A 26482-nucleotide genomic window follows, 5' to 3' on the forward strand; every position below is an offset into this window, starting at 1 on the left:
CATTCTCCCGATGACCAGTAACTAAAAATATGACCACTTCCCTTTTCTACGCAAAAGACTTATTCAAATAAAATTTTTCTTGGTTTCATTTCCTTGTAAAATGAGGCTTCTGTGATAACACTATATATAACTTGAAAGTAAATGATAAGATGCAGATTTTTTTTTTTCCTTTTTAAAATTTCAAAATATTTTAGTCATTTATTCTAGAGGGCACTGCTGCTTCCAGTTTAGGATGGAAGGACATCATCCCCAGTTGCTGGGAATGATGTTGCCCGACAGCCCTCAGCTGTCCTCTTCTCTGGGAATCACCCCTGGCTAAACAGAGATCCTCCACTCTCTGCTGATCAACTGAGGCCTTTGGTGAGACAGCATCAGAGCCCAGCTTCTCCTGCCCACTCCCTTCCACAGGTGTTGATCCCAAGAGCACTCTCTGATAAACTTCCGGCATATAGTCTACTTCCCAAGAGTCCCAAAGTATAACAGTTAGAGTCCAGAGTAACCATTTGCCAAAACTGCTGCTGCTGCTAAGTCACTTCAGTCGTGTCCGACTCTGTGCGACCCCATAGACGGCAGCCCACAAGGCTCCCGTGTCCCTGGGATTTTCCAGGCAGGAGTACTGGAGTGGGTTGCCATTTCCTTCTCCATACTGGCCAAAACTAGCCAGTATTAAAGGTTACTGGAGTCAGGCTTCCTGCAACATCATAAATGAAGCACCTTTTATTTTTTGTAAGAACTGGTGCATCAGCTTCTCTACAACTACAAGTGGGTACTTTTGACTGAAAAAGATGAGAGAAAATAACAAAAACAGATTATTTTTACCAAATAATTAGTTTTTCTTATTTGATTCCAGAATCAAATCGTTAATTGAACTAAGCAGTTGCTTTGACATTGTCAAGACACAGCCCTACATACAGCATATAAAGAAGCCTATCCTTTGGGTCTTTGACAATTGTTCAACTAAAACTTGTCTATAAAACTGCTCTCCCTAACAAATACACTTCACTAAAAATGAATCTAAAACATTAGGTTTTATTTTTATTTTAAAAACAATTATACAATATCTTGGCTGTCAAGAAAAAAGAAACAGGAAAAACATGCTTGAAAATGTGTATTTATTTTTTTTTAATTTTATTTTATTTTTAAACTTTACATAATTGTATTAGTTTTGCCAAATATCAAAATGAATCCGCCACAGGTATACATGTGTTCCCATCCTGAACCCTCCTCCCTCCTCCCTCCCCATACCATCCCTCTGGGTCATCCCAGTGCACTAGCCCCAAGCATCCAGTATTGTGCATCGAACCTGGACTGGCAACTCGTTTCTCACATGATATTTTACATGTTTCAATGCCATTCTCCCAAATCTTCCCACCCTCTCCCTCTCCCACAGAGTCCATAAGACTGTTCTATACATAAGTGTCTCTTTTGCTGTCTCGTACACTGGTTATTGAAAATATGTATTTAAATTGCCTAAAAGTCTTCCTCCTACACTTTTAATTGTGTTAGTTGTTAAAAGTGAAGGCACATTGTCAAATACATTTAAAAGTACATTCTGGCCAAACCTATAGTGATTTAATAATATCTCTGGCAATTTAATAATACTTCCTAAACACTGAACTAAATCCACACCAAGAGGATCAACATAATTTTTGCCTAAGTGTCCTAAATTGAAAAGAAAAATCCACTAATTACTGGACACTTACCTAAATTCTGTGGCTAATTCATTTGCATAGGGGACAACGAAATAGTTCACATGCTGTTTATTCTAGGACTACCGTAAAGTACATGAGTTTAAGCACACTATGTGAGTTTGAGCAAACTCCAGGAGACAGTTAAGGTCAGGGAAGCCTGCAGTTCATGGGGTTGCAAACAGCCAAACACAGTTTAGAGACTGAACAACAGAACTGTAAAACTGCACAATATTCACACATTTTCTATAAGGAAATTTTTCAATTACAAACTGTGTGTGAAGTCACTCAGTCGTGTCCGACTCTTTGCGACCCCGTGGACTGTAGCCCACCAGGGTCCTCTGTCCATGGGATTTTCCAGGCAAGAATACTGAAGTGGGTTCTAAAAGTAACAATTTGTCTAATATGAACCCAGTTTGAAGATGAGGCTTCATTATTACAATAATTTCTCTAATCCACCCTATATTTTCCTCTTTAAATTTCACTAACTTCTGTCCATTGATACGACCCTGTGTGCCCACTCTTACTCATTACTTCTACCCTGAAAGTGTCTCAAGTATGAATCAAGTGTTGACCTCGAACAAAGACCTAACTGCCAACTCATTCGTTTGTACAGTGAACACTTAAACTTTTACAAAGCATCTTAATTTGTCACAGATGTCTGAGAGACAAAGCAATATAAGGACCAAGGGCATGGGCTTGGATCTGAGGTACCAGGTTCAAATCCCAGCTGGGCCTCTTGTTAGCTGTGTAACTTGAGCAAAGTGCTTTAAAACTTGCTGCTGCTACTGCTGCTAACTCGCTTCAATTGTGTCCGACTCTGTGCGACCCCATAGACGGTAGGCTCTCCCGTCGCTAGGATTCTCCAGGCAATAACACTGGAGTGGGTTGCCATTTCCTTCTCCAATACATGAAAGTGAAAAGTGAAAGTGAAGCTGCTCAGTCGTGTCTGACCCTCAGCGACCCCATGGACTGCAGCCTTCCAGGCTCCTCCATCCATGGGATTTTCCAGGCAAGAGTACTGGAGTGGGGTGCCATTGCCTTCTCCCGCTTTAAAACTTCCTTCACTTCAATTTTTTTCTCCACCTATACAGTGGAGATGCTAATCATTCCTAGCTCACTTGGGCTATGGTGAAGCTGAGTTAACATTTGTAAAGCATCTAGGACAGTGCCTGCATATGGTTTGAACATCTTTCCTATCACTGGTTTGCCACTCTGTTTTCATTTCCCTGAGTTCTTCTTATCACCTCTTCAGAAGTTGCAAGCCTGTTACAGCCTCCTCTCATACTGTCACCTGACTTACCCTCTTAATCCATTGCTCTGTGCTTCCCAAAGCTCAGTTTTCCATATCAACCTGCTCTTCCTAGTGGCCTCCATACCCAAACACAGCTTCCATTTGCCCATTGTTTCTGACTTATTCCCAACTATCTCCAAAAACCTTACTGGTAGCATGATGAAATGTAAAGTGCAATTTGTGAACATGACTAACCAGAGAGGCACACAAAATACAGGACTGCTACTGTCATGCAGTCACGCAACGGTTTTTTTAGTGAGTTACCAGCTCAGGCAGGTCAAGAACCGCCTGCCAATACAGGCGATGCAAGAAACTCAGGTTTGATCCCTAGGTTGGGAAGATCCCCTGGAGAAGGAAATGGCAACCCACTCCAGTACTCTTGCCTGGGAAATCTCATGGACAGAGGAGCCTGGTGGGCTACAGTCCATGGGGTTGCAAAGAGTCAGACACAACTAAGCACTTGCACACTCACATAGTAAACTCAGCCTTGCCTAAATCCGGCAGAGCTGCTCAAGGGAAATGGGAAACAACTAGAATGTAAGATTTTCAAGTTTCAAATGAAATATAAATTTGAATTTTGAAGAACCCACTGCTTTTTTGTAAATGAGGTATGGTCTCTGTCAGCAAAGGGCCTTTATTTCTACTCTATCTAATACCATAAACAACAACACGAGCTCTGGCTCACGTTCCCGAAACTCTTCAGAGCTCTGCAAGGTAGAAAAGAACTCTATCTTGCTTTTATAATAGCTACTGTGTACTGGCTACACAAGGCGGGCAGCAGTAAAACCTAGTGGGAGTCAATACACTGAGTAGACAGGACTCGGAAAATACCCAACCAACAAATAGGATCCGTAATAATGTGACATTTTTATAGTCACATTTTAAAACTATAACAGCACCTGAATGGTACGTATTATGGTATTTCAATTTAGTCATTTATCTAAAAATGAGTTTTATCTTGCCTCATAAATAAACAGTGACATTCCAGCAATTTGAAAAGCTCAGCTTCACCTTTTGCTGCAAAGCTCTTTTTACAACTGCAGAAACATGCCCTTTTGTGCCATGTTGCTTAATCTTTGATTTATGGCCCTTATCTTTGTGCTAACCTCTTTCTGTAAACTACATGAAGTTTGCACAAGCTCAGCTATTTCATTCTCATTTCTAATCTTAATGGGTTAGTTTCTCCCTAGTGGCCATGTCTCTCTATCAAACAGGATAAGGAGAAAGTATTCACTCTTTAAGTTCACCAAATATTATTCAGTGTCTCAGTACATTCTCAGTCTGAAATAAGTAACGCATTTCCCTAAAAGCCTTGGCAAGCTCTTGCAGAAAGCCTTTCCTTTCTGCTGCCCCCTGCTCCTCCCTCTGCTTGCCCCAGTGGGCCCCCTACAGGCAACGGCTGCCTCCCCGCCCTCCTCACACTTCACTTCCACTGGACACCCCCAGCTAGCAGGTTGGGAGAGGAAAATGAACACGGCAGCTCAGAATCACTTCTCCTCCAGTTCCATCTTGTCCGCCTTTCAGTGGCGATGTCTGGATATTTACAGAGTCACTCCAACTTCTCCCAGAGTCTTTCTACGGCTCTAGGTTAATTAAGGAAACACTGGAGATGTCTTGGATGGAAGTGTACTTGATTTGAAGGAAATCTGCACCTTGTTCAAGGTCCAAGATGATGGAATAATGGTAGTTTCTTAAGTCTTCCTTCACCTGTATCCATATGTTATAGACTTGGCAGGTGTACTTCAAAGTTTGTGCTCTGGGGTTGCTGCTAATGACTTGTTTCATCACAGATGGATTTTCTTCTCTGTTTTTTCATTACTTATGTTGTTTGGAGGTAGAAGAAAAGGATTTCAACTCTACTATTTAAAATAGAAGTCTTTAGAAAATATTTGTAAAAGTATAGAAAGATGCTGATGATATAATACAAGTGAAAGAAATCCAGCATATAAAAGAATATATCCAGGATGGCACATAATTATGATGTGACATCAAATACATGAAGGGGATAACACAACAAAATGTCATCATTTTCTCAGGGTTGGAGAATGATTTAACATTTTTTTAATTGATATTTCCTTGTATTTCCCAAATTTTGTTTTGAGTTTTTAGTGAATAAGCATTACATTATATTCAGTAAACAATGTTTACAAAAATACATCCATGTAGCAGCACAATCTTGTCTAGGAGTCTTGACTAAGCACAAACTTACATATGTACATTTCTTCTTTCAACAAATATTTACTGAATTTCTGCCAGGCATTATGGTAGGTTTGGGGAATATAGCAGTGAACAAATGAAAGTCTTGCACACAGCAACTTCTATTCAGGTTGGGGAGATGGATGATAAATAAGCAAATAAAGCTAGTTTATGTTAAGTTGGGATAAGTGCTACAACACAAAAAATAACATAAGGTAAAGGTACAGAGAATGACAATGGATTGAGAAGCGCCACCAAATGTTATTTTCTTCCCAGGTGGCTCTGGTGGTAAAGAACCCGCCTGCCAGTGCAGGTCTCATAAGATGTGGGTCTGATCCTTGGGTAGGGAAGATCCCCTGGAGAAGGGCATGACAACCCACTCCAATATTCTTGCCTGGAGAATCCTATGGACAGAGAAACCTGGTAGGCTAGAGTCCATAGGGTCACAAAGAGTTGGACATGACTGAAGCAACTTAGCTTACATGCACACGCACCAAACGCTTTGTGTCTGCATCAATCAAAGAAACTGAGGAAGACGAAGATAAAAAGCAGACATTTAGAAAAGACTTGTTAAGTCAATCCTACAGGTTAATTCTGTGTTCATTATCAGTTAGTACTTAAATCAATATATATTTATTTCTGGGCAATTCTCCTTAAGGACACAATATTTTTATCTTGAAATATATATGAATTATATCTTAGGAAACATTTGGAAAGTGGCATATTTCAAGGATTTTTTCTATTAAGATGTTTAATTAGCTAAAATAATGAATAGTAAAAGGGACTATTTAATGAACATTCAACACCAATGAACTCGAAAATTCCCACCATAAGGACTTAACTAGGTATCATATTTTAATACACTGTGTCTTAAATGATTACTGATCACTTTCATTGTTCACCTGACCAACTATTTTCAGGAAGTATGTGGGAAAACTAAGTGCACTTAGGCTGAAGCGTAGCAAAAACAAAGTCCCTTGAAGTGTATCTTACGAAACAAAATTGTCATTTTAAATATGAAACAAGGCAACACTTCACCCATATTAACACATCTACCAAACATGATGAAAGCCCATCGAAATCCATGAGTGTAAGTGCGAATACAGTCACTGCTCCCTTTCCCACCTTTACTAAGTCGTGTGGGTTTACACAGAGCTGAGACCACATTTCACTGATTGCTTGCTACAGCCCAGCCTGCTCCAGAAGCACATGCTTTCTTTTATTCACTGAATCATTAAAACACCCCAACAAAGAAAGTACCTCTACTTTGGAGGTAAAGTCATTTCTTCCAGGTCCTATAGCTGGTAAATGACTGAGCCAGAACTCAAGCCTGGCACTCTGATTCCAGGGTCCTCACTTTTAACCATTACTTCCATGAGTCAGAGCAAACTCTGGAAGATGGTGAAGGATGGGGAAGCCTGGTGTGCTGCAGTCCACGGAGTCACAAAGAGTTGGGCACAACTGGGTGACTGAACAACAACACCCCAACTGACAATCCTTCAGCTTACAATGACCACTGGAATCTTCACTTTTTGACCCTGAAAGAATTCTGAATTACATTACATACTTCCACACCTGAGCAATTTTGGACTTAATTTAATAATCGTATGTGTACATTTAATTTTAAATATCTCTTTTAAGAGCCATCACAATTACTCTCTCAGGATATGTCTGCTTGTACCTTTGTTTCCTCTCGGGCTGTTGCCTCATAGCTTACTTCTGCACCTAGACATTTTTTCCTCTCATCCTAATGAAGTTGTTGCACCAAAGTTATCAGACTTGTAAGTTAAACAAAGTAAGTTTCACAGCAAGTTCTATGTAAGGAGCACATGCTGGGTTCTCTATTCTTCCATTCAGTCACCTAGCTAGCCATCCGTTCAGTACCTCTAGGAATCACTGTAACATTGGGTTGGCCAGAAAGTTTTGTTTGGGTTTTTCATACCATCTTATGAAGAATTCTTTCCACTGGGTTTCTACTGCCTCTACCCTTGTATGTGCACATGTACATGTATGCTAAGTCATTTCAGTCATGTCCAACTCTGCGCGACACCCTCTGTCCACGGGGATTCTCCAGGCAATAATATTGGAGTGGGTTGCCAGGCCCTCCTCCAGGGAATCTTCCCGACCTAGGGATTGAACCCTCACCTCTTACATCTCCTGCACTGGCAAGCGGGTTCTTGACCACAAGTGCCACCTGGGAAGGCCCTACCCTAGTATAGATATCTTTTCAATTCTTACTTGTTTTGATAAAATACTGTCTTTACTGAACTCCCTGTAACAAATCTCTTGCCCAATCTTTACTTTTCTTCCACATTCCTTTTCTAAATCATAGCTTGATTTTGTTTTTTCCCTTAAAAGAGAATATATGTAAATAAATTAGCACCCTGCTTGGCCTACAGTGAGTGCTTTGTCAACACTATTATTTTGCTGTAACTCTGAGCTAGACACGAGTGCTGGGAAGATGGCAGACATGAATGAGACATGGTGCCTGATGCTGAGGAGCCTGAAATCTAGTGGAGGAAAACAAACAAACCTATCACCACATACTTGTAGAAACACCTCACCCTGACCTGGATGGAGGCAGTGGTGCAAAGGAGTGAGCAGACAGGGTAAGAAGGCTGGGAACAGGAACAGGAAAATGCCCAGGCGACTAACAGACGGGAAATTACAGGTGCTCCATGTCACTGAAAAAGTCTGGAGAAGGGTAGGGGATTGATCATGGGCCCCAGGAGGCTGGACAAGCAGGCAGAGCCAAAATCCTATGGATTTGTATGTCGTGCTGATGTTTTGGATTCTATCCACAGGCAATGAGAACCTGCTAAAAATTTTACTAGCTGTCACTTATGCAATAATTAGAAAGATCAACCTGGTAACCATGAGATAACTGAACAGAAAGGGAGATGGAGCTGAGTTAAGAGGCTGCAGGGGTAACCAAAGAGAAAGATGACAGCAACCTAAATAAAGATACTGGAACTAGGCATGGAAAAGAGACAATAATGTTGAGAGTAACTGAATAAATAAGTAAACTTATTGAGATGATATCAGGAGATACTGGGGGTTCCAGAGAAGAGAGTGTCATGGATGACTACCTTGAAAACTGGGGCCATTGTCTAAACTAAGAATCAGAACAGAGTCAAGGTCTTGAGGGAAGGGTGATGGGTTTACTGTGGGAGTGGAGATTTTGTGACAGCCGATGAAACATCAAAATGTAGGTAAGCAGAGGATAAAGGGGATCTGTAGCCCAGGGCCAGAGATAAAAATTTGAAAGTCACCAACACAGATGATAGTATGAACCTCAAGCATAGATGACACAAGAGTCTGTGTAGGGTCATTTGTTAGTATCACTCACTGAAATAGATAGGCTCCTTTCTTCCATACTGCGAAACAGATAAAGATTTGGCTCCAGCTAACATTATCACCTGCCACTCCACACCATATATCTTACTGTGAAGTCACATCAAAATACTTACAATTTCTCAAGTCTGTTAGACCCTAACACTCTTCCTGAAGTTTTCTGCTTGGTGATCTCCCACTTGGCCTTAAACTCTTAAACCAAATGTCAATTTTCCTGAGAAACCTTGATAATCTGACCACCTTCCTCCAGATTCTAGGTGGACTTCATTACTCCCAACCCCTTCCTACTACAGCACTTGGCCTATGCCTCTACTATTGATAGCCAATTATGTCCTGCACTAGACAGAAAGTTCAGAGAAGGAAATGACTGCCTCTATACAGCAAAGAGTATTAAAGCATGTTTACCAAATGACTATGTAAAGCAACATGTCCTTCATCTGCAAACACCATCTATTACTCAATTTAAAAAACCTATGGCTATATCTGTTTGGCAAGCAGCCATGGAAGGTTCTTGGGTACAGTGTGATATTTTTAGGATCACTTAGTATGATCTACTAAGAACTTTATTTTATTCCCACACTGCTGGTATGCATGTCAACACAACTGATGTGCTGAAAACAGTTGTTATCATTTGGAATAATAACTACAATGAATATATTACTAGTTCCTCTTGGTGACTATGCCACTGTATTTCACTCAATATGAAAAAAAAAATAGGAAGAGAGAAAATCTAAACAGAAGTAGATGGGTGGAAGGAAGCAATGGGAGGCTTCATGAGGGTCAAGTGGGAGATTGCTATGGCACTTGGATATGATGTCTCCTCCATAAAGGACAACTTAAGACAATAAATAAACATGTAGTTGAGAAAGTTTCCATTTGTTAAGTGCCCAATATATAAAAGGCATATTCTTTATAAAGAAAGACAACATCAATCTTACCTGGATGCGCTTTTGAAGAAAACGTTAAAGAATAAAAAGAGATCCAAATGTTCAAACAATAATCCTTTCTTCTAGAAGCATTAGCCTCTCTGGAAACGAGATATCTGTTTTTGCCACTTAGCTCCTTGAATGGAAGGGAGAATCTATAAATCCTCATATGGACTGACATCAAAAGGCCTTTCAGATTGCTATCCCTCCCTTGACTCTGTTGCTGCTAAGTCGCTTCAGTCATGTCCGACTCTGTGCGACCCCATAGACAGCAGCCCACCAGGCTCCCCTGTCCCTGGGATTCTCCAGGCAAGAACACTGGAGTGGGTTGCCATTTCCTTCTCCAATGCATGAACGTGAAAAGTGAAAGTGAAGTCGCTCAGTCGTGTCTGACTCTTAGCGACCCCATGGACTGCAGCCTTCCAGGCTCCTCTGTCCATGGGATTTTCCAGGCAAGAGTACTGGAGTGGGGTGCCATCGCCTTCTCCCCCTTGACTCCACTTAACTGTAAAAAAAAAAAAAGAGAGAGAGAGAGACATTTCTGAAACTCACTTTCTTTATAATTTCTTAGTGAATATGTATACAATTTTTCCAGGATATTTAAAGATGTATCCACATGTTCTGAAATTTCAACAACTATGACAAATGGAAAGACATTGTAGGATGTTTAGTTTTTCAAACTGATCACTGCTCCTTCAGGGAAAGCATTAGTTTTCATTCTTGCCAAACAGTGTAATGAGTGTACTATAAGTTAAGATGAGATGGCTCCAATTATCACAGAGTGGGCTATTTTATATGACTTAAGAATGAGAACACTTCAATGGTAGTAAGAAAAATGTGTACTATATAAGCATCATAATGCTGGTCTTTTATTCAGCTGTGAGTATAAACAAATAGATCTACCCTCAAGAGTCTGTAAGAAATTCAGTGCTAAGGATCATATATCTTCACACCACCAAGAGGGCACAAATGTGAAAATGCTGAGCCCCAGCTCTTACAGTAATTAAGGTGAAGATGCTGAGGTGTCCATGACTCAACCCAATTATTATTTAGCAGTCACAAATAGACTGTATTATATTTGGCATATCCATTTACTCCAAGTAGGTTATGTTTCAAGTTAGTAAATACTTTGAAGTTGTAACTTTCTTTTCCAGACATTATTGCGACTCTGTACCCTGTACAGAGAAACAAGGACAAAAATCTTCAATTCACTTCTTCAGTTCTAGAATGGAAGTACTGAGTGCCTTAGCTCTTGACTTCTCTGTTTCACTTTTTCCACTTTTAACATCTGCAACATGGTAGTTATTTACTTCTTGTCTTTTAAAAACTTGAAAACATCATAATCACAATGAATATGACAAACCCAATATTTTGTAGCAGACAACAACTGCTGATGATAATCATATTTAACCTTGTTGAATACTTATTATGAGTTGGTCATTGTTTTAAATCCTACCTAAAACATGTCATTCTTACAATGACCTCTGAAACAGGTAACCACTTGTGCCAGATTCCCACGAGGAAACAAGTGGCACAGTCAAATGCAATTTGTGGGTATTTTAATAAAGAGACCATTTGCAAAGGTGTGGGCTGGGTTTGAAGAAACTACAAGAGATAGTGTAGTACCCTAAGCTAATAAGACCAAAGGGGAGCAGTTATCAGTATGAAGTAGCCGCAGGAGGGCATAGTTACCAGAATTCAGAAAGTAGCCTTAGGGAGATGCTCAAGTGCCAGGAGCTCATCTCCTGCTGATGCCTCTCACTGACCAAACCCAATCAGAAACCAGGAAACAAGCCTGCTGATTCAGTCCAAATATCTCAGCACACAGAGTAGGCTGAGAAAGGAATAGAGTGGATTAGAATCCATTTGATACCATCATCCCAAACTTAGAGTAAGTGAAATAATCAGCAGATATCTGGTAGTGAAAGATAAAATCATATCAAAATATCCAGAGGTTCAGTAAGCTGCCCCAGATCACACACACACAGTAAGAGACTAAGCCAGCCTGTGCTCTGAGACTCATGACCAGTGTAGCAGTCTGCCTTCATGCACCATCTCTGACCCACATCGTTTATAAGCATGCTGTTGGGTGTTTCAGGTGACAATGAGAATAACAAAAAATAATCAACACCCTCTAGAAGCTTGTAACCTGTGTGCCAGTTTTGTTATCTCTCCATCTTACTACTATCAAATTTCCAAATTCCCTTCTAGCATCAAAAGTTCCATAAAAGCAGGTCTTAAGACTCTTACAATTCCTTCCCTATTCCAACTAGTGGCTGGGCAGTGAGACCTTCCATCACATAGTATTTTGCCCAAGTGTTTGACAGTATCCTGCTTCAGAGGGATACTCTGAATATAAATTACACAGGTTACACAATGATATCTTTTGAGAAGACAAGCGTTTATAACCTCTATTTACTGCACTGAAGTAAACCTTCAGTCTTATAATTGATACATTTACTTGCAAGACATGCTGAAGGACTCATTTATCCAGCCAGCATGTATTAATCATAAGTATGAACCTAAAACTGTGCCAGGTACTTGCACAGACTGAGAAAACATTTTTACCAAAATCAACAAGAGGTTTTCTAACAGAAATGAGCCCTTAATTATCCAGAGGGAAATTTAAAGTGTGGTCCCTTGGACTGCAAGGAGATCCAACCAGTCCATTCTAAAGGAGATAAGACCTGGGTGTTCTTTGGATGGAAGGAATGATGCTAAAGCTGAAACTCCAGTACTTTGGCCACCTCATGTGAAGAATTGACTCATTGGAAAAGACTCTGATGCTGGGAGGGATTGGGGGCAGGAGGAGAAGGGGACAACAGAGGATGAGATGGCTGGATGGCATCACTGACTCGATGGACGTGAGTTTGAGTGAACTCTGGGAGTTGGTGATGGACAGGGAGGCTTGACGTGCTGCAATTCATGGGGTCGCAAAGCGTCGGACACGACTGAGTGACTGAACTGAACTGAATCCCCAAGAGCAGGGCTTCTCTGGTGGTAAAGAATCCACCTGCAATGCAGGAGACGAGTTTGATCCCTGAATCGGGAAGGTCCCCTGGAGGAGGAAATGGCAACCACTCCAGTATTCTTGCCTGGAGAATTCCATGGACAGAGGAGCCTGGAAGGCTACAGTCCATGGGGTCACAAAGAGTCGGACACAACTGAAGCGACTATGTACGCATGCACTCACTCACCAAGAGAGGTCATGAGCATATACGCTGGGTGCAGTCAGGATCCTGTCCCTCAGCAGTACCCTTCTCAAAAGATATAATCTCCCCAGATTCTTCTGAGTTTGGATTTAGGACAAAATCCTGTAATGAGCACAAGCCAATCAAAAGCTGTTCCTCAACACAAACAAGTGTTCTGCTATTTTCCATCTTTTAGGAAGGGCCTCTGCTTTGAAACATCAGCCCTGTGTACAAGGGCCTGCCTCCAACAGATCAAACAGAAATTCGTCCCTGTGGGTTTTTTCTTAGTTCTGCTTTTGAGCTTGGGGAGGCCATTCTTTCATGCCTAATCTTGACTGAAATAGCACATAGAAATCTTTCGTCTTTTTCAGGAACAAGGCAAATGAACTGGCATCGCTACCCCCTTTCATGCTGTGCAAGCATTAGCTTTGCATTTTTAAAAACTATTGTACAATGTGTCACGCGGTGAGGTTTGCCAAAGAGAGGGAAAGGGAAAAAGGAATAGCAGAGTTGATTTCCTACATGCAAGTTTTAATGATTTTGGAAAACCATCAACTTGGATTAAATGCTGATTCTAATTTGACAGCTTCCCACTAATGGTGAGAATGCAAAGCCATCAATTAACTGTGTGATAATTCTACATTAAAGAACAATCTATTTCCTTGGTAATTCTAATGAATGGACAAATTCATTTCATTAAAAACTCAAAAACTTGATGAAGCTTATTTTGTCCAAGAGCTCTAGGTAAGATCTTTCAAACATCCTCGAAATGTTTGCTTTAGTGCGCATACCTGGGCTTTCTGTGGCCAACAAAAGCAGCAAGACCTCTGCAGCATGAAATGCATTCACATACATTATGAGACAGAAACAAAGAAGAACTGATCAAGTCCCCTAGTAGGAAAAGCTTATGTCCCTCTTCTTACCAAGTCAATCTGTAGCTTGTGAAGAGCTGTTATTTCCTAGCAACAAGAGTGAACACTGTGCTACATTCAGGGCCCAAGATTTGTAACCACGTTAATCTGCAAGTACTCAACTTAATTAAAGATTAGACTTTTAAATTGTATTTTTAGTGCACAACAGTACCGTTAAATTATGATGATCAGCGGCTAAGTGTGCTTATGTCTGCAGAACTCGGGGAGTAAAAATGAATCATTTATTTCCATCTTGATATGACTGCCCTTCTCAGAGGCGCTTTTCTCCGAGTTCACGAGCCTTGGAGTTCATTGGAACTGTATGGCTAAAACACAGCTTGGAGACCTCATTTATGAAAATTCCTTTAAACCTTTCACCACTTTGACAAATCCAGTCCAAGTTCACTGAGCCAATTCAAAAGTAGCTCTCGGCCTTTTATAGGTTTTCAATTACACCAACACAGCAACACCAGAGCTGCATGTAGGATGAAGGACACTGCAGATAAGGAGAGCCACGGGTTCTTTTTAAGACATGCAAATGAAAGCAGCCTTCCCAAAACTCTAGCCAATAGATGAAAAGCTTTGTCTGTCCTGAACCATCCTTGACTTATTAAAAAGAGATCATCAAATTACTTAAACATGGTTAGTGTTTGGTTATCTACAATAGGATGTATGCTATGATGTTTCTAGTTCTTTAGAATTTACTCTGCAAAAATATTGGCAGCTACTTTGCCCTCCAACTGTTCCAAATAAAACTTTTTTTTGAGAAATTGTTCAAAACATTCTCTAGACTTCATTCATCCTCCTCCTACATAGTCTGTGACAGCAGGATTTACTTTTCCCTGTATGCACTCTGAGAAACAAAAACCGCCAGCAGGTCAATGAGCTTTCCAGGTTGAAAATGGGAATCAACTAGAAGACAGAGGTTAGGCCTGATTCCACTTTCTATTTCAATGCACCCTTTGAGTGGCTCTGAGGCAACATACTTTTTTCTGAGACAAGAGGTCCTTAAAATGATTATATGACTTAATAGATCAAACACAAATATTTTCTCCCATTTTCAAACTTTTGACTTTATGTGAGTATGTGGTTTGTATGGTATTGTGGCAGCACCAACCTTTGAGACTTGGTTGAATGAATTATTTTACACAGCATTTATCATTAGGGTAAAGTAGACAGACAAGCGTATGAATGTTAGTTGGTTAGGAGCCTTGCAAAATTTAAATACTGTTTGTGCAAAGGCAAACTAACTTGGGCTATAAATCTCCCATTCTCTCAGGGGGCGTGGTCATGACTCTCAAACCACTGGAAGCATAGAGAAAGCTCATCATCACGACTGCAACAGCTCCCTGATGCAGCCTATCCCTTCTCTGTGGATTTAATATTCTAGATGTCAGTTGGCCTTCTTTGCAATGTCAGTAGGAGGCTTGTCCAGTGGATGAGGTTTGTTTTGGTATTTGGTCTGTCTTACTTCTTTCCCCTTCTGTTAAATAAGACCATTATGATTTAACATGCTAGACTGCAATAAGTTCCCCTAGGATTCAATACTAGAGGAGGTGTAGCTTACAGCACAATTCTAGGCTATAGTGTTCCTTCTGACTGTCCATTTGGTCTGACTCCAGTGTGGTTCTGTGGCACCAGAAAGCACCAGGGATTGAAAGGCAGGAGCCAGGGCTGGGAGGTGAGCCTCATATACCAGTCTCTTCAGTTCCTGAGATTACATACAACCTCCCCCTCCTTTAATGCATTCAAGGTCACAAATGCCAACTGTGGACTCTGAGACACTGCACTCTACACCAAGGACAGAGAGACGACCAACACATTGCCTACTCTCAAGGGCCCAGGTTCAAGAGCGCAGGCAATTGAGTACAACACCTCTTATGGGGTGACAGAGGAGATGAAGCTAAGTGTTGGGGAGACAGAGCTGGTGGTGGGGACTGAGTCTGCCCTCGGGGCTCCCAAGGCCTCTTCAGAGCCCAAGCCTGCAGGCTGCAATGGGAGCCACAAGCCACACTTGGCAAGTGAGCATGGCAAATGTGGCTGGTCTGAGTTAAGAATAAAGTGCACCCAACTATACTCAATATCTTGTAATAACCTATAATAGAAGACAATGTAAATATATATATATATATAAATATATATATATGTATAACTGAATTACTTCATGATATGCCTGAAAATAACATAGCACTGTAAATCAACTATATTTCAATAAGAATTAACATTTTAAAAATACATCCAAATTTCAAAGAGATTGGGAATGCAAAGAATCTGATTAATGATATTTAAAAATATCAGTTACATGGGGAAATGCTAGTATTTTGGATATACTGGGTTAAGTAAAACATTGCACGTGTGCTCTGCGTACGTTCTCAATAGCTTCAGTCATGTCCAACTCTTTGCAACCCCATGGACTGTGTAGCCCTCTGTGCTCCTCTGTCCATGGGAGTTTCCAGGCAAGAGTACCTGAGTGGGTTGCCATTTCCTCCTCCAAGGGATCTTTCTGACCCAAGGATTGAACCTGAGTCTCCTGCATCTCCTGCACTGGCAGGTGGATTCTTTACCACTGAGCCACCAGGGAAGCCCAAGTAAAACATTAATATTAATTTCCTGTTTCCTTTTACTTTTCTCACCATGTCTACTGGAAAATCTGAAATGAACCATGGATTCTATTACTTGTAGCAGGCAGTTCTGGTCACCAGTGGACGCTTGAGAAAATCCAGTAGGCTGTCTTGGGGTGTTGTGGATGAGAGGGGAAAAGTAGCCATAGAATGAGAGAAGGGAAAACACAGGGGACCTCACGAGGGGCTGCAAAGAGAAGAGGTTGATGGTGTGTGTGCTCCCTGAAGAGCACTTATCATTGAATTCATTTGCAGCAGACACACCACTACATGAAGGCCAAAACAAGGACAACAGTCACATCATCAATAAATGAGAAGCAGGCTCTGGTTTCCAGGGAGCCACGCTCTACTGGGACCAGACCGACCAGTCAGCCTGTCTTCATTCCATCTGTGGCTTGTCATCTGGTCCCTTTGCCTTCTCACCTGCAGAGGGGGCCTGAAAGGAAACCACTCTGCTTACTCTGCTTACTCTGTCCCCCTTTTCAGCCTTCATCTGCTCCAGCATTACAGGAGGCTCCCGTGGCAGAAGCAGCCACTAGACCAACTTTGTCAACAGAGAGGCTGAGGGCCGTCAGGACTGACAGAGGCTGGGAGTCTCCCTAGCCAGGTTTCATGTCTCACACAGTAAGAGGAACGGGCGTGGAGGCTGCAGGAAGGGGCAGTGATGCAGATCAGGGTTCAGCCTTTAATTCCACCCTCACCACTTGGCAGCTGGGTGAAGAATAAGTTCCTTCTCTGAACTTCACTCAGGACAGCTTAAAACAGGGCTCATCATGCACGTCTCTGGGGCTGGTTGGCTATGATGTGCTTTTCAGAAAGGACTGGCACATGGTGAGCACAATAAATGGTTGCATGTGATACATGGTAAACACTCAACAATGGCTATTACCGTTCTTCCAGATTACAGCTTTTAAGCAGGTTTTTAACCTGGAGTGTATGGAGCCGGGGGAAATCCACAGATGGAAACTCTTGAAATCAGATACACAGTGTGTGTGTGTGTGTGTGTGTGTGTGTACATCTTTTTTCTCTAAGGAAAGAATCTATCGCTTTCATCATAGCCTCAAAAGGCTCTCAGACTCAAAACAGGTTAAGAAACATTCTATGGCTTCCAAAATCTTTAGCTCATTTTGTGTATTCTTAGTATATGTTTCAGAGTGGTTCTCAGAATGAAGCCTCTTCAATGTCTGTTCAAGAGACCTACGCATTACACACAAGAGGACAACCTCTGTAAGAGGCCTCTATTGTCTGGCCATAGCAGAAGCAGAAGAACATGATGGGAATGCCTAAGGTAGAAATTCATCTTGATTTCAACTACCTATAGAACTGGTGTCCTTACTTCTTTAAACACATCTTTTCCCATAGTGTTTCTGACATAACGGATGGCCAAGGGAGGCAGCTGGAATGTTTTACTCTTAGGAAGTGGTCACTTCATTTTAGAGAAACAACGAAAGCATCATAACAGATGACTCAGAAGAGCCCAATCAGAGATGGGGTCTACTCCTCAATGGCCCAGCTGAGGGTCTGGCAGCTTTTCAGTCCCCAGGAAGGGAGAGCTTAGTGGCAAGCAAGCTGCTTCAACTCTTTACATGTTAGTTTTCTCAGATGGAGAGAGAGGATGATAACTTAGTACCTCCTTCCTAGAGCCTCTGTGAGGATTCACTAAGAATAACTGGAATGCCTCTGAGCTGGCAAGTACCCAACACAGAGTAAGCACCTCAGATATTAATTAATAGATAGCCTCTTTATAGTAGGAAGAAAAAATATTCCTCATCTGATCTCTGAGCCATAGATTCCAGCCTTGATATTCACTTTGGGCCACTTGCATTTTTCCAGCTCTTTTCTAAGGTAGCTTTTAGTGACCAAGTAGGAAACAAGCAGTTGGGAGAACTGACGGAAAAGTGTCTGAGCAGCATTTTCAAAAGTAACCTGTCTTCATGTCCAATGTTCTGAGAAGCAAATGTGAGAATCAAGTTAAAGGAAACAGAATCAAGTTAAGGTGATCTAAAAAAAAATCACCTTAAAAACCTGAAGGTTAACAACTCAGTACACATATCTCATTCATTCAATTAAAAAAACATCCCTATGAGAGGCACTGTTACTAAGCACAGAAATATACAAAGACGAGGAAAGGCAATGCCTTGCTCGAGACGTTCAGAGCAATGGCACAGACAGAAAGTATACCCAGTGCTGTCCCACAGGGTCAAGTCCAAGGCAGGGCCTTGGACCAGCAAAGGTTTCTCGAAAGAGTAACACTTGAGTTGTGTCAGGAAGGAGGAGCAGCTTTTCACTAGGTCAAGAAAGGAGAAACAATACTCCACAGAGACCACAACAGATGCAAAAGCATGAAAATGAGAGAGAAAATGGACACTTGGTGACCTTGAGTGCTAGAGAGGTCATCACAGCATGGGGAATTCGTGGGCAGCTAGAAGTCACTGTGCACCCTCCTCCCATCCATCCCGTGTTCAATAGGAGGCAGGGCACACATCGTGGGGAAACCCAGACTTCATGGTCAAGAGCTTGGGCTTCTTCCCCAGAGCTATGAAATTTTGAATGGTTCTTTTTTTTTTTTTTATTGAGAAACAGCTGACATATAACATTACAATAGTTCCAGGTGCACCATATAATGATTTGATATTTGTATATATTATGAAATGATAATCACAAGAAGTCTAGTTAAAATCTGTCACACAAACTTACAACATTTTTCCTCGTGGTGAGTTTTTAAAACCTACTTTCTTAGCAACTTTCAACTATGCACTATAACATTATTAACTATAGTCACCAGGCTGTATATTATAGCCCCATGGCTTTCATTTTACCGCTGGAAGTTTGTACTATTTGGCCATGGACACGTGGTTCAATTTTAACTCTTTGCTCTTTAGAAGGGACTCTCAGGTAGTGGCGAGGAGAACGGCTCGGCAGGGAGAGACTGGGAGCAGCATTTCAGAGGTGACTTGTGAGGAGTGAAGGAGTTAAAAACAGTGATGACCTAAACCAGGGGTTCTCAGCCTCCAGGATTTAATGCCTGATGATCAGAGGTGGACCTGATGTAATAATAATAGAAAGAAAGCACACAATAATTGCTATGTGCTTGAATCATCCTGAAACCAACCACCCCCAACCCTGACCCTAGTCCTTGGAAAAACTGTCTTCCACAAAACTGGTCCCTGGTGCCAAAAAAGTAGGGGATCGCTGATCTATGCCGACGTAGGGAAAAAGAGTAAGACTGAGAGATGGATTCGGAGGCCCTGGTGAATGATTAGGTGGAAGTGGAAAGGAAGATGGTCAGACCAGGGCCATCCTCAGGTTTACGGCTTGGTGGCTTAGCAAGGTATACTATGTACTCTAGGGAAAACAGATGGAACAATAGGTATCTGCTGCTTCTGCTTGCACAGCCTCCACTCTCTTCTTTTCAGTATTTTCTCTTTAAAACCCACCCGTTTCCTGCTCTCAGGTCACGGGGTTTAGGAGGGTTTTACTGACCACCCTCCCCCCATAAACCTGCCCACCCTCCCATGCACCTTCCCTGGCACCCAGCCACCCCTCACATAGACTCCCTCCTGCTCCTGAAGGCTCCAGGACAGGACTGCGCCCATCATCAAGGCCGAGCCAAGGAGCATATTCCATCTCTGGCCAAAAAAACTGGTTTGGGCATGAGCATATGATCAAAGTGGTCTAATTAGAGTTAATCCTGAATTATTCTCTTTTCCCACAGGGATTAAGTCTAAAGCTGCTGATAAACATTTTACCACCATGAAGAAGAGAGAAAATCAGAACTTGGTCCTCCCTGAACTTTTCCAACATAGGAGCCAGTATATGTCCCTTCCTTCCTACTTGAACACTGGGTTTCTGTGACTTGCTGCCAAGAGTCCTGACAGATACAAAAAGTAAAGACAATTGTGTTTCAAAAAAACCCCAGGGTCTATTTTTGTAACTGGCATTATAAAACCCTGTATTTCTGTGACACTAGTACCTTAAAACATTTCAGTATACAAAAGGCATTTAGGGGACTTGATAGCCAATTCTTCTATGAATAATGAAAATCCCAGAGAAGGAAATGGCAACCCATTCCAGTATTCTTGCCTGGGAAATCCCATGGACAGAGGAGCCTGGAGGGCCACAGTCCATGGAGTGGCAAAGAGTCAGGCATGACTGAGCAACTAAACCACCACCACCAGTACCTTAAAACATTGCAATCTACAAAAGGTATTTAGGGACTTTATAGCCAATTCTTCTGTGAATAATGAAAATCCAGACCAGACTGCTTTAGAAAATGTTACTGTGGCAGATAATGGCATATTCACTCACTAATGTTTATGGAATATCTTCTGGGATATAAAAAAGTGTGGGCTCGGGTTTGAGCTGGTCCATCCCAGGCCCTTCCATAAAGCACAGCTGTGTGTGCTGCTGAGCCGAATTGTGGGATATGAGTGAGGCCAGATGTTTCAGGCCAGCCTGACAGCTGCACTCTATGGTAGGGAGGCCACCTGAATTTCAGACAGGCCACCTATAAAACAAGGCTGGCGAAGCAGCACCTCCACTGAACCCTCAGGTGAAAGACAGAAAAGAACGTGTTTTGCATTCCTCTCCCCGCTAATAAAACATCCACTGACGTTTACAGAGGAGCCTACACTGTGCTGGCTCTCTCCTGCCACTAGCATGGGTGTTAACTGTCACGAATGCACTGGTATCTCTATGTAAATGTGCCGAAAGTGTCACCTCCTACCCTGCCTACCTCCCAGTAGCTGCTACTGCTGCTAAGTCGCTTCAGTCGTGTCTGACTCTGTGCAACCCCATAGACGGCAGGCCACCAGGCTCCTCTGTCCCTGGGATTCTCCACGCAAGAACACTGGAGCGGGCTGCCATTTCCTTCTCCAATGCATGCATGCATGCTAAGTTGCTTCAGTCGTGTCCGACTCTGTGCGACCCTATGGACAGCAGCCCACCAGGCTCCTCTGTCCACGGGATTCTTAGGCAAGAATACTGGAATGGGTTGCCATTTCCTTCTCCTCCCAGTAGCCAGGCCCAAAGAAATCATCAAGTGTTCATCTCTGGCAGGGATTTGTTGGTTCTGCTACCCTGTGTCCATTCTCAATTCTGACAGCAGTGCTCCCAGGTCCTTTGAGGAAGCACCCACCTACTCCCCCATTGTGTGCTATCTGAACAGGGCTGTCAATGAACGCTTCTGGCTCAGCAGTGTGCCTGCCACTCAAACTAGGCCAAAGGAGTTCTTCCTGCTTTGCTAAGTGCAAGGGCAGAGACTTCCAAGGGCCGACAGCCAGCTGTGTGCCTCAGGAACAAGACCTTCATTTTCTACTCCCCAGTGCCCAAGAGGAGTTCCGTTTCTATCCTGAGAATGGTTCTGACTTCCCTTTGACTCTCAGGATATCCTCCAGATTGCATTTGTTTTCTGTTGCTTTACAACTAGAGAAACAACTGTACACAATCCACTGTGATTTAAACACTAAGCAATTGTAACATTCATAATATACTCTGCAGCTTATAAAGCATTCTCACGTTCATTTATCTCTTTTAATCAATCTTCCTGGCACTGAATTTTTCACCTCCCCCCAAATAAATCACTTATTGATTTCTCTATTTCTCACAACAGCACAATCATTCTTTCAGTCACTTAAGCTTTTTTAAATCTCATAATGATTCTGACTCTAGGCTTTCGCTAACCTTGTATAATCAGTCACCTAATTCAAAATATGGGATGTCCCAGATCGATCCCTGCTTCCTATGTGGCACTAGTGGTAAAGAACCCACCTGCCAATGCAGGAGATGAAAGAGATATGGATTCGATCCCTGGGTTGGGAAGATCCCCTGGAGGAGGGCATGGCAATCCACTCCAGTATTCTTGCCTGGAGAGTCCCATGAAGAGAGGAGCCTGGCCGGCTACAGTCCATAGGATCACAAAGGGTTGGACAGGACACGACCGAACGACTTAGCCCAAATGCACAGATCAATCCCTTCCTTTCCTTCCTCTCTGCCTCCACCTTTGTCAGAGCCTTCCTCACCCTTCAACAATGGATTGCTGACTCTGCTACCAGCCTACTGTCTCCAAACCATCCTCACACCACTAGCATAGAATATAGCTAAAATTTTATTATCGTTGTCATTCCTTTTCTTTCTGTGGTTTACAGAACAAAGATTACAGGACAATAATTTATAGGGCAATTCCCTAACCTCAATTCTGGGCTGTCTCCAAGTATACTTACAGTACACTATCCCTCAGCACAAAAACATTGGCTGGAACAATTATTTTCATACACATACTAGGTTGAAAAAAAATTGCCACAAATTTTTGCAGCTCCCACTGACAGCAACTGGAGTCTTTCAATACCCTCTTGAATCTGGGGAGACCCTGTGATTTGATTTGGCTGAGGGGAAGGTATAGCAAATATAATGCAAGCAGAGGCTTAAAAATCACCCTAAACTGGGGTTTGTTCTTTTGCTGCTCTTGGAATACTGCTTGTCTGTCACATAGACAAGCAGGCCCAGGCTAGTCAGCTGGAGAATGGGAGGCCCATGCCACAGTTACCTGTTAACCCGACCTAATAACTATCAGACGTAAATGAGACCATCCTAGATCATCCAAACTACCAGGTGACTGAAGATAACAGAGGAACTCAACCAAGAGCAGCAGCAGAACCACCTCGCTGAACCCAACTCGAACTACCAACCACACAACTGCAAGCAATACAGTCATTTTAAGCAATGATTTGGGGATGGTTTGTTACACAGCAATGGATAACTGAAAAAACATCTAAGCTGACTTGGTTACTTTCTCACGGGAATTCCTTTTCAATTACTGCTCACTGTCTTGGGCAATTAATCATAAAATATCTTCTTTCATGCTTTGTATCATTACTTAATATTTCATGTATCCTATTTTTCCCCTTGTAAGTTCTTTGTGAAGAGACTCTGCATTTTATATTTTTATACCCCATGTATGTACAAAGTGTATGTGGAATGACTATTTAGTAATCAATCAGCACTTTTCCAGGACCCAGCTGTCAATCATATCAATTAAAAATAAAAAAAATTAATCATGTCAACACATATTTTGATCAATAATTTTAAAAGCTTAAAAAAGGAGTGATAAGATATATAAATTATAAAATATAAAATCTGGTTATCTACAGGCATAAATCATGCATAGTATATATATTAGTAACCACTCATTGAATCATTTCCAGAAAATTAATTCTTGCAAGTAGAATCTGCACACCAATCTAAGGGGCACAAGGAAACAAGCACATAAAGGTAACAGTTTCACAGAAGCAAATGTTTGATTTTCACCAGGAAATTATTTTTCTCCCAGGACACCTATTTCTCCTATGTGGTTTGCAACCCTAATCTGACAGACTGCCAAAAACAAACCTTCTATTCTAAGAGTGTCGCTTGATTCTCTTGTTGCTATTCAATTCAATTAGATTTTTGCATTTAAAAGAAAAATTCTCTTGTGTTTCTTATAATGATGCACCTGCTCCTTGGGAGATTTCCTCTTTTGACAAGAAATGCCTTCAATCTGGCAAGAAAAATGACTCTAGGCTTTCTCTGATAATATCAAAGATCATTTGTTTGTATTAGATGTTTATGTGGGTTTTCCTCCTCTTAAGAGCAGTAAAATACTGCTGCAATTCCCTCCAAGCAACAATTCCCTCCACACAACAGTGCACAGAAAGTTTCTTGGCCTCTGTTCTGAATTTCCACTGTACACCTGCACAAGAACAGCTAGTTGAAAGTAGCGGAGCTATGACACAGTAGACAGAGAAATTCATTTGCCTTAGTCCCTACCTTTTGGATATCCATACACAGTTCTGTTCAGTTCAGTCGCTCAGTCATGTCCGACTCTTTGCAACCCCATGAATCGCAGCACGCCATATACGGTAGTAAATGTCAAATCAATAACTGCAGCATCATTTCAGATCTACCATATTGTAACCTTTCCTCATGAAATGCTTGCTCTAAATAAAATGAAGTTTATATTCAAAGCTGTATTATTTATTTTTTTTATATTTTATTTCTAACTGAGATGTCCAAAGATCTTAAGAGAAGCACCATCTTCTTTCTGTGTCTAGACCTAAAACTCCTACATATTTGGGTAATCTTCAGTTAATACTGCCTTCCAGAGAGACTTCTGCAATGGGGACAAAATGTCACACTTTTTCAAATAAAGGGCACCTGAAGGGTCTCTCCCTTCATTCCAGCCAGGCTGAACGTAATTTAACGTTGAGATGCATCAGAAATACCCAACAGACATTCTCTAGATGTGAACCCATTAGCATACTGCTTTCCTAAACCTTATCCTCTCTGCCTTTGAAAATTTCAATATATACAAATGAAATACATATTTCAACCCATTCCCAACTGGGACGTGCGCTCCATAATAAGAGAAATAGGTTTTTTGCCTTTCTGCAGATTCAGCAGGGAAAGCCATGCTTGAAAATGATGTGTTTAGAGTGACACCTTGGAGAACTGACATACTCTGCACACATGCAATCCTCATAAACCTCCCCAGACAGCCCTTATTTCATTTTGCACACTGCACCCTGGCTGGGCTCCACAGCACATGGTGTGTGGTGAGACTGTCCTGCAATGGTTCTCCCTTCTTCGCAGCTCTTTGATGGACACTTGTCAGTAATAGCCAGGAGGAGTGGGGTCTAGGCACCAGCAAGTGAAAAACGGGCCCCGACAGTAAGCTTCCTTAATTAACTTTCCCAAGGCAAGCCTGTTCCCACAGGAAAAAACACCACGTTTCCCCTCTCCTAGCGGTCCATTGAAAATGAGCAACAATGCTGTTGCCTTTTTGTTTCCTAAAGACTTTCTTCCCCGCAAGCAGTAGCGTGTTCCTCAAAGAATGCTAGTATTTCCTGTGGAAACTGTATGGCTGCCAGTAATGGCTCATAATTTTCCCTCTTTTCCTTTCGTAAAAATGAAATAAACAAAACGTGGCATTTGACAATAGCCAAATTACCAGTCACCTCGCTTACCACCTGCAGATGAGAGACATCATCGCGAAAGGAGGCCAGGGGAGAAACACTCCTGGCTACAATTGACCCGGACGAGCGGCGGACACAGGACAGCGCCCGAGGTGGTGGTCGGAGCCCTAGAGGACCGGGCAGCCAGGGGGCCGCGGTGCCCAAGAGCGAGGGGCTCCCCTTGGGCCGCGCGGCAACCCCAGGCGTCCCTCTTTTGCGATTACTATTATTATTGTTGGTACCGTTTCTATTACTATTACTTCGTCCCTGGTTACCTCAGTTCTTAGGAGCCCCGGCACTGCCCATCCCTGCCTCCCACACCATCCCAGGTGGCAGGAAGAATAAGAACCACACGAAACCGGCAAAGGAAAAGAGCAATCCTTTGGAACCTGAGGTGGGGGCTCCTCCCCCCTCCCTCAAGAAGAAGAGAAGCCGCTTGGCAGGCGCCGCCAACGTTACTATAGAGACCTCCCCCGAAACCCTTTCTGCAGAGGCACCGCCGCCACTGGAGCCGCCGGGACTCGCCGCACAAAGGGGGCCCCCCCGGGGCTCGCGGCGGGGCGGGGGGGGGGGACCCCCGCCCGGGTCGCCCGGTGCAAACTTGGAAAAGGCTCAGTCGCTCGCGCCGTCGCGCCCCACCCCCGTCTCCCCGCGGCGTCCACCCCGGGACCTGGACTCACCCCGGGCGCCCGGCGCTGCGGCTGCTCAAAAATACGGACGGACGGACGGACAGATGGACGGCGGCGGCGGGAGCAGGAACCGCGGGAGCCGGCGGGCGGCGGAGGCGCTGCAGCAGCCCCGCTACGTCACAATGCGGCCGGGCCTCCGGCGCCTCTCCCCCCCGGGCCCCTCAACGGGCGCGCGGCAGCGGGAGGAGGGCAGCCCCGGGGCGGCGGGCTCGGAGCTGGCGCTGAGGGACGCGGAGCGCCGAGCGCGGCGCACCGCCGGGCGGGGGCGCGGTCTCCACGGCCCGGGCCGCCGCGCCCTCCCGCCGCCGCCGCGCGCCCGGCGCCCGCCCCCCGGCCCGCGAGCCCGGCTCGGCCTGACTGACGGCGACCCTCCCCCGCCCTCCCCGCGGCGCCCTACGCGCGGCGGCCCCCAGCCCCGGCCGCGCCGCCTCCTCGTCCGCGAACCTGCTCTTTTCTTCTTTACCTTTGGCTCTCACACCTCTGTGTCTTTGCTGCTCAACTGGCTGTCCCCGATCTCCTCCCCTCCCACTTTTTACCCGCTTTCTCCTCCGCCCCCCACCCCCGCTGGGCGGCCTCTACCCCCCACCCCCGGGAGATGAAATCGCCCCTCACCGTGATCCCTGCG

At 43.2% G+C, this 26482-nt stretch overlaps 1 protein-coding gene across 5 annotated transcripts in view; it reads right to left on the minus strand.

Annotated features, from left to right (window-relative positions):
• SNCAIP (synuclein alpha interacting protein) overlaps positions 1-26103 on the minus strand; it is a 164221-nt gene extending 138118 nt beyond the window's left edge. For 4 of the 5 annotated variants that reach the window (XM_070793263.1, XM_070793258.1, XM_070793259.1 and 1 more), the window contains exon 1: positions 25849-26103. The gene's annotated coding sequence lies outside the window, so the exon portion shown is untranslated. The remainder of the gene's footprint in view (positions 1-25848) is intronic. The other variant, XM_070793262.1, reaches the window with a different exon arrangement.
• Between the last annotated feature and the right edge of the window lie 379 nt (positions 26104-26482).

Source organism: Bos indicus, chromosome 7 (genome assembly GCF_029378745.1).
Source record: "Bos indicus isolate NIAB-ARS_2022 breed Sahiwal x Tharparkar chromosome 7, NIAB-ARS_B.indTharparkar_mat_pri_1.0, whole genome shotgun sequence".
Taxonomy (NCBI): domain Eukaryota; kingdom Metazoa; phylum Chordata; class Mammalia; order Artiodactyla; family Bovidae; genus Bos; species Bos indicus.